The following is a 9,002-nucleotide window of genomic DNA, read 5'->3' on the forward strand; positions in this document are numbered from 1 at the left end:
TGCCTCGCCACAAAATGTAACACAGCTGTTCGCTTACGTGACGAAAGAAGACACTCCCTTCGCCTTTGGTTCAACAAGAGAAAAAGAAACTCTGCTACGTACGAGAGCTCTAACAGAGTATGTTCTATGTGATGGAATTCCACGTGACGCAGCCATGCCAGGCACATTTTTTTAACCTTCACAGATGTTCTGCTCCGGGAAAGGCCGGTGACAGCACACCGACAAGATTGATCGGCACTATTGAAAGGAGCGTTTGCCTTATGGAGGCGGGATCAAGTGCCTTATGTGTCTCACGAGTTCATGTGTGATGTAAAGTTCTCCGAGTGGTGGTTGAGGGCGGGTATCACGAGCGAAGCACGTGACGCGGTTGGCATCGTGCATGAGTCTTCGCTGCTCTATTTGAAATGGGGGGGTCTTTATTCCTACTGGTATGTGTTCACACATCACAATCGAACAATCAAATGTCACTGACAAGAACCCTACCCTGCATGGAGATATAAGCTAAAGTACTAAAGACGCCTTTAAGTCAAGCTTAACCGTCCAAATCGTCCGCCAGCGTATACTCAGCATGGAAAACGGAGGTGGGTTGTGCATTTTATTTTGAAACGAAACAATTTACCTACCTCGCACCCTCTGATCCTCCACATAAGCTAACTATGTATGTAAATATTGCCAAGGTTTCTATGACTAGGTCCTATATGTCTGGTTTCTAAATGCACTTTTGCGCGCGATTTATGGGAAATGCAAAGTCCACCATCAAACAAATGCAGAGTATTGTCACCATCGACAAAAAGTATCTTCTTCGAGCAGAAAATTTAACATTTGCTATTGTTTCCGCCCATCATTTCAAATCTCTGTACACTTCTCTTTAGTCAGTGGCGTTTTTCATGACACTTACTCATTTATTTTGCGTCATGGGCACGAATTTGCGCACAGTTCATTGTGTTTGTAATGAAGCGAGAAATGTTTTATACGGACCCATTAAAACAGAGATATAGAAGTAAAACTTGTTCGGAAATTATTTTTTGTGCGCTGCATCTATTCTACGGCTTTTTATTCTTCTAGCGGTTATACTCTAGGTTTCATTATCACCTGATTCTGGGTCCTCTATAAGTAAAACAAAAAAATGAACGGCCTAGTTTGGTTAAGCCATTTGTTAAACTTTACGTTAGCACTTCAGTTTACATATCGATTTTATTTTCGGGTCACACGTACGAGTAATCTTAGCACATCTACAAAATAGTACATGTTATTAAAACCCTGTGATATAGATATAAATCCCCGCTTCGACCAAGCCGTACTGAAGCTGGAACAGTTAGAAACTTTGTGTGTGTGTGTGTGTGTGTGTGTGTGTGTGTGTGTGTGTGTGTGTGTGTGTGTGTGTGTGTGTGTGTGTGTGTGTGTGTGTGTGTGTGTGTGTGTGTGTGTGTGTGTGTGTGTGTGTGTGTGTGTGTGTGTGTGTGTGTGTGTGTGTGTGTGTGTGTGTGTGTGTGAGAGAGAGAGAGAGAGAGAGAGCAAGCAAAAGAAACATTGTTTCCCATCGTTGCATTCTGGGAGAAACTAGAACCATCGCCGGCGCATATGCAGCAGTCTCATATGGTGACTGTCACTGTCACCAACGGCCTTTCTGTCACTGTCACCGCTTGTTTCACCCGCGTCCGCTTCATGCGGCAGCGCATGTAGATGAGAAGACGGTCGATGTGGCCAAAAGCATTACAAGACTAAAAAGAGCGGTGACTCAAGAGGCTAAGGCAACTCTAAACGCTGAACGCGCCACTCAATGCGAGGACCAAAAGCGGCTGACGTGTGCGTTCTGTCGCTGACTCCAAGGTCACGTCTTCGATCCCGGCAGCAGCGACCATATTGCACTGGAGGCGGATAAAAATATACTCGTGTGCTCTGCGATGTCATAACACACTAAAAAACACACACACAGGTTTTATAAGTTACACCAGAGTCCTCCAATACAGCGGCGAAAGCTGCCAAGGAGAAAAGGCGAAAGGCCGAGGTCGCAGAACAAACGCGAACGAAACAGGGCAGCATACTACGAGGCCAAGAAATCGGGCCATTTTAATGAAGTACTGCTGCAACCATCTTTCAGAATGTGAGTGGTTGCTTAGCTACGATGCATTTATGCTCGGGTGTACTTACGACAGCGTCGAGGCAGTCTGAAGATGGTAGTTATATAATACGAAATAACCCAATTACGCTAAGATCCGACCTGATTTGTTGTTGCCAACAGTCGACAATACCCCTACAGGTAATGGCGAGTGGAGGAATCTGACAGACCTTCATGACTCCAAATTTGCCGTCTTTGGCATCAAAATTGCGATGCAACCTTACTACGAGCAGCCTTCCGGTGGTGTCATACCACTTTGTTTCCATGCAGTCGCCATGCACCTGCTAATCAATCTGAAAGCTCGTTTGCGACAGGCATTCGAACCGACGACATTTAACCCCCAACTGTGTAAAACCTAGCGCAGCTGGTGGAGAGTGCGCCCTCAGAGAACCGCAAATATTGCAGAGGACATCGCGGTTCGTGTGACGGCGCACATCACAGGGAGAACCGTGGGCAGCGGACGTCGTGGCACGCCCTCTGTTAAGTCAGTCGTCCACAGACAGTAATAGCGGCCGATTGTGAGTGCGCGTGTGTGATTTGGGCAGTGATTCGCTATCTACAAATGAGGCTGCGTGAGCTAGGCCTCTAGCTAGCTAGAATGGGAGCAGTTAGGGATAAGGGTAGATGGAGAATACTTCAGTAGTCTGCGATTTGCTGATGACATTGCTTTGCTAAGCAACTCGGGGGATGAACTGCAAATAATGATTGATGACCTAGACAGGAAAAGTAGAAAGGTGGGCTTGAAAATCAATATGCAAAAGACTAAGGTAATGTTCAACAGCTTCGGGAAGGAACAGCCGTTTACATTAGGTAGCGAAGTACTGGAAGTAGTGGGCGAATATGTCTACTTAGGACAGGTAGTAGCCGCAGATCCGGACCATGAAAAGGAAATAACAAGAAGAATAAGAATGGGATGGAGCGCATTTGGCAAGCACTCGCAGATTATGACTAGCAGCTTACCTGTACTCACCTATGGGGCTGAAACTTGGAGGCTAACCAAGAAGGTTCTACTTAAGTTGCGGACAATTCAGAGGGCTATATGGAACGAAAAATGGTAGGGGTAACATTAAGAGATAGGAAGCGTGCAGAGTGGGTCAGAGAAATAACTCAAGTTACCGACATTCTAGTGGAAATTAAGAAGAAAAAATGGGCATGGGCAGGACATGTAGTGCGAAGAGAGGATAACCGATGGTCGCTCAGGGTAACAAACTGGATTCCAAGGGAAGGAAAGCGTAGCAGGGGGCGGCAGAAAGTTAGGTGGGCGGATGAGGTTAAGAAGTTCGCAGGGGTCAAGTGGATGGAGCTAGCACAGAACGGGGTTAATAGGGGAAATATGGAGGAGGCCTTCGCCGTGCAGTAGGCATAGTCAGGATGATGATGATGATGATAAGCTAGGCCACATAAACGCGTTCGCTCCGAAGAGGCATAGCAAAAAGAGCACCGCTTGGTGATAACAGAGCTGAAAAAAAGTATGCGCTAAAAAACAATAACACAAGCGAATGACACATAGAATAAGACGAGCAAAGTGCGCTCGTCCGGTTCTAAGTGTCCTTCTGTTGTGTGTCGTGTTTTTTTAGTGCATTTTCGTGTTGCTTATGCAGACGGTCACCAACTAGTCTGGCAGCTTTTGTAAACCGTCTGCTTTTCTTACTACATCTATGTACTGAAACTCTGAAACAACTACGAACCTTCCCCCGCTCTGCAGCGAGAACGCCTCAATATATTGCCGGTCTAGCGTAAAATTAGGCATATATATTTGCAACTGCTTTCGCATTCTCTTGCGAGGGCAGTCTTGAGTGTTTCCAGTGAACTTTTTTTTTTTTTTAAGTGAAATTTGCCTGTGTTTTGTGGAGTATCAAACCACGGCTCTTGCCGAGTGTTTTTATTGTTTTATTAAGTCGCAGCCTTTTTATGCCCACCCTGTAATTAGAACGACTTTTATATTTCCCGAAGTGGAAAGTGCAGATTTTTTTCGGGGGTGGTGAGTGAGATTCGAAGCAGCGGCCTAACGCAATCTTTACCGTTCGTGTTTTTTTTTTTTTTTCTTTTTTCAGAGCTGTCCTGACGCCAAAGCAACTCGAAGCAAGCAGAAAGTAGCGATTTTCTTTGATAACGGTGCTTTTGGAGGACTTTTCCTATCCCATGAAAGCTAACGTCGTTATGGCTGTTTCGTTTATTTTATCAGTGTGAGTATTCTTTATTGCAGACAATTAACGCTAAAGTACGTTGTCTGACGTAGTGGCTTTTCAGGCCCGATAAATACTGCATGAATATAGCAGAAGGCACCTTATGACAACTAATTTATGCCTAAAGAAACATAACTTGCTCGAAAGACATACTGGTTTCCAGCATTTTGTAAATATGAAGTTCTCAATTAATGTACTCTTTATTTCCTGGAACGGCGCGAAATCTCTACGAAGATATTGTCCGGGACACACAGTTACTGGTTACGCCAAAGGGGTTGTGCATATGTTTTTTATTTTAAAGGGCGATATTCGGCAGCAACTGCTATCTATATATAGTACCAGCAAACGACTTTCTAATTGTATAACCCACGGCTGTAAGGTCTACAGAGAAAGAGTCGCTTTGGGCAGCAAAATATAGTTCATAACCATCAAGCAGCAGATGATCTGCATGTGAAAGTATACTGGAAGATATCTATAGTGGCTGCACAGCAACAATAGTTCTCCATAAATAAAGTGATAAATTTACCTAAAGAAAGATGTTAAGCTATAAGACAGGGTCTATCCAGTACTATTCACCGTTTGCTTGCATGAATATTTAGAGATTTGGAATTGAAACAAAGACCGATTAATCACCTAGACAGGAAAAGTAGTAAGGTAGGCTTCAATATTATTATGCTGAAGACTAAGGTAATGTTCAACGACCTCGGAAAGGAACAGCAGTTTTCAATATGCAGCTAAGCGGTGGAAATATTAGGAGAATATGTCTACTTAGGACAGGTAGTAACCGCAGATCCGGACCATGAAAAGGAAATAACTTGGAGAATAAGATTTGTATGGAGCGCATTTGGCACGATACTCGCAGATTGTGACTAGTTTCACTCAAGAGGAAAGTATACAAGACTTGCATTTTATCGGTACTCACCTATGAGGCTAAAACGTAGAAGCTAACGGAGAAGGTTCTACTTAAGTTGAGTAAAGCGCAGAGAGCTATGGAAATAGAAATGGTAGGTGAAGCTTTAAGTGGACGCGTGCAAGGTTGGTCAGAGAAACAACTCGCGTTAATGACATTTTTGTCGAAATTAAGAAGAAATGGCAATTGCCCGGACATGCAGTGCGTAAATAGGACAACTCATGGTCACTTTGTGTAACACATTGGATTCCAGGGAAGGAAAGCGGCAGAAGGCAGAGGCGGCAGAAAGTTAGGTGGGCGGATGAGGTCAAGAAATTCTCAGAGGTCAAGTGGATGCAGCTAGCACAGAACGGAGTTGATGGGAGAAATATGAGAGAGGCCTTCGGCTTGCAGTGGGTATCATCCGGTTGATGATGTTGATCGTTCAGAAGATGATAGAGTGACCGGGATAAAAAATTTGCACCAACGATTTTATACCTCTCTGTCCAGTTCATCACATCAACGAGCTCATGAAGCGTCCCTGGCAGCTTTAGGATTTAGTGGTTGCAGATAAAGTGAAACATTAGCCAATGATCAATGGAGGAAAAACAAGAAAAAATTCTATATAGCATGGACTGCTATGCTCAGTGAATTGGTCGAGAGGCCCTCACCTTCTCTTTAATGGCTAGCATGGGAAACTTACTTTTTAAAAGTAGTTATGTACCTCAACTCCGACAGTCATGCTGACATAAATATGTTGCATTACAGAGTCTTTATACAAACTTTAACTTAGTATATGTAATGCAATTGCCTCCGAAAGGTTACCCAATTACTCTGAAATTAGTACTTAAACCCCATCTAGACGCAAAGCACGCAATATTTGTCGCCACGCCAAACCTAATCTCTATTCATTCTTGTTGCGCAGGTCCTCAAAAAGATATACACAGTAAAAAAAAAAAAAAAAAAAAAGAATCATAGCCAAAGACTTGTTGCTGCCTTGATACTGCTTTGAGTGCTGTGAAAGCAACTAATCTTTATCTTTACAACACTCAAGGCAGTAACAAGTGTAAACCTTGCACCTCAATTGCACACGGTGCTAACTACACTGTTTGAAGCCTCCTGCGAAGCAGTTAATTTATTGCTTCAATGGTCCATGGAGTCGACCTCGAGAGCCTTCACTTGGTAACGTTCACGCCCTGTGGCTCTTCGCCCCGTGACTTTGAGGTGTAAAATTTAGTGACAAGAGAATACTAAGAAACTAAATTATTTTATTAAGCTTTTTCTAACTTTGGCCTACGTGTCAAGTTTGTGCATAAAAAAGGACCTGAAATGTGATTCGAGGCGATTGAGGGAACTTTCAATTATAGCATAAAACAGCATCGAGCCCTAGAGCAACTGCGCGCGCTGCTGACTGGTTTAGAAATTCGATGTCAGCCATTGCCCCTTCGTCGTCCCAAGCACAGACTTACATTTCCGCTTCGTAGCCCCACCGGAGTGGCGCAGTGGTTACGGCGCTCGACTACTGTTCCCAAGGGCGCGGGATCGAAGCCCGGCCTCGGCGGCCGCTTTTCGATAGAGGCGAAAAGCAAGGCGCCCGTGTGCTGTGCGATGTCAGTGCACGTTAAAGAACCCCAGGTGGTCGAAATTTCTGGAGCCCTCCACTACGGCGTCTCTCATAGTCTGAGTCGCTTTGGGACGTTAAACCCCAGAACCCAACCCCAACCCAACATTTCCGCTTCGCATCGCGCGCAGCTGCGAAAGGAAGCATGCGCATTATATGGTTCAAGGTCATGTGGAACGGCACGTGCAGTTACGCGCAAGCACGTGCTGGCAAACTCGCATTGTACTAATCCTTAAAATTTCACATTACGTGCCACGACATTCATTTTCAATTCAAGGTAGCGAGTATGAAGTCGGGCTAGGCATTTCGTGTTCGGGTAGGTGTTGAGCAAGCGAGGCGTATGAGTAGATGGTTGTCATATGCGAAAGTCGTTGCTGTTGGAAAGGGGGGGAATAGCTTCAGTCCTAATCTTAGCATTCGAACTTAATGACGTCACTAGTTTGGAAAGAACCAGCTGCGCTATGTTCTATATATCAGATGAAGGGCAAAAGACACGCAGAAAAGGCTTTTCTGCTAAAAAAAAAAAAAAAAAGAAAAGAACACGACACCTAGGTCGCATCCAGGTGCTGTGGTTATTCTAGTATACAGCCGTCGAACTGTAATAGCCACAGCGCAAATGTTCTTTACTGTTTCATGTATAGGCAAATTTCACGGCGACTGTACGACTGTAAGAAAATTCAATTCAATTAACTTATTTTTCACAGGGGCTAAAGAGAAACGCTCTGAATGGCCTCTAGACTAAACGTTGCACTCAGCAGCTTGATGATGGCTCAGTGACCGAAATTCAGGGCAGCAGTCGACGCAAGTTGCTAATATAAGCAGCAATAAAACATCTGAACACATCAAAATTCAAAGAATGTTTACAAAGAATATTTACATCACAACGCATTTGTATATGAAACGACAACAAGAAAAGACTTATGAAACAAAAGCACATGATAACAGAACTGAACACATCTTGCAACAAATAGTCTTACCTAGACAAGGCACACCAATAACATTCAACATTCCTGGCATTCTGCCTTTTACGGCCATCTTGCCAGGAAAATACTCAAGTGCTGTGTTTTGATTGGCTTCTTTTCTTTTTTCAGGGGAGACTTATTTCCCGGGAGTAGACATTTACACAGTGTACAAGCTTGTCACAAGGTAAAGTTTCGCTTTGTTGAACGTACATGGTAAATGTAGCTTTTGCGAAAAGCGCCGCATCATGTGCCACAATGTGCATCGCAGCAGAAAACAACGAGCACTTAGATATCAATTTACCAAGTCAGTGCGATAGCAAGGTACCAAAAAGATCAAAAGCTTTTTGACGAAGGTTTCACAGGAATGCCGAATTTGAGCGTCAGCGATAAATCTCAGTCTTGATTTTTCACACTGAAGTCATCATTCGAAGTGGCACACCACATCTTATAATTATGTGTAAGAAAATAAAAGTATTGTTGCAAATAGTTAACTTGGCGCTAAAATTGGAAACTAAGGTCAAATTCTGAGCCCACATGTATATGTTGCGCTGCTATTCTGATATCGTATAACGGTTGTCAAGCGAAACTTTATGCAGCGGATTACAAATACCAAAAACATGGGTAAGTAGCTGGCACGCCCTGTCCTCCACAAGAGTTGAACAAAAATACCAAGAAAACAATGACACAGAGGTTATTCAGTTGAAAAGAAACTCACGCCACACGTATGTTTCTGTTAAGCAAGAATATTCCATACGTGAGTACAGGGTAATGAGGTCGCTAGCGGGTGATAGCGAGACTGCATCCCAATTTGTATTAAAATACTTGAAGGACGCTCAAGCTTCGAAACAAAAGAATACGCAATAACATGCACACTTATTCTCACACTTCTAATGCGCGTACCTCGGCAATCCGTCTTCGCTTCTTCCGTATAGCTTCCTGATATTGAGCGTTCTTCTCTGCCTTCTAGGCATCCGTCTTACGACTTCTCCCTGGTCGTTGATCAGCACCATCACGACAAGGCATATCCTCGAACGAAGCCCCGCACTGGTGCACTGCACCTGGTATATGGTCAGACAATGTTGTCGCACCACAGACCATCATAGGTGTTCAAATTCAGCGACACACACCTGAGATTGTCTATGTCACGCTGGTTTCATTGCCTAATTATCAATCACTAATCACGACAATCAGTCTGTCAACCAGACTCAGTGTCTACCAACCAGCG

The 9,002-nt window shown here is 43.9% G+C and overlaps 1 long non-coding RNA gene across 1 annotated transcript; it reads left to right on the forward strand.

The window, feature by feature from the left end:
• Positions 1–437: 437 nt before the first annotated feature.
• LOC146208164 (uncharacterized) lies at positions 438–7,982 on the forward strand. Its single transcript, XR_014703365.1, has 3 exons — positions 438–581; positions 4,174–4,305; positions 7,907–7,982. It is a non-coding gene; the product is annotated as an uncharacterized LOC146208164 (long non-coding RNA).
• The last annotated feature ends 1,020 nt before the right edge of the window (positions 7,983–9,002 follow it).

The sequence above is a fragment of the Amblyomma maculatum genome, chromosome 1, assembly GCF_055883805.1.
Source record: "Amblyomma maculatum isolate TAMU_Amacu chromosome 1, ASM5588380v1, whole genome shotgun sequence".
Classification (NCBI taxonomy): domain Eukaryota; kingdom Metazoa; phylum Arthropoda; class Arachnida; order Ixodida; family Ixodidae; genus Amblyomma; species Amblyomma maculatum.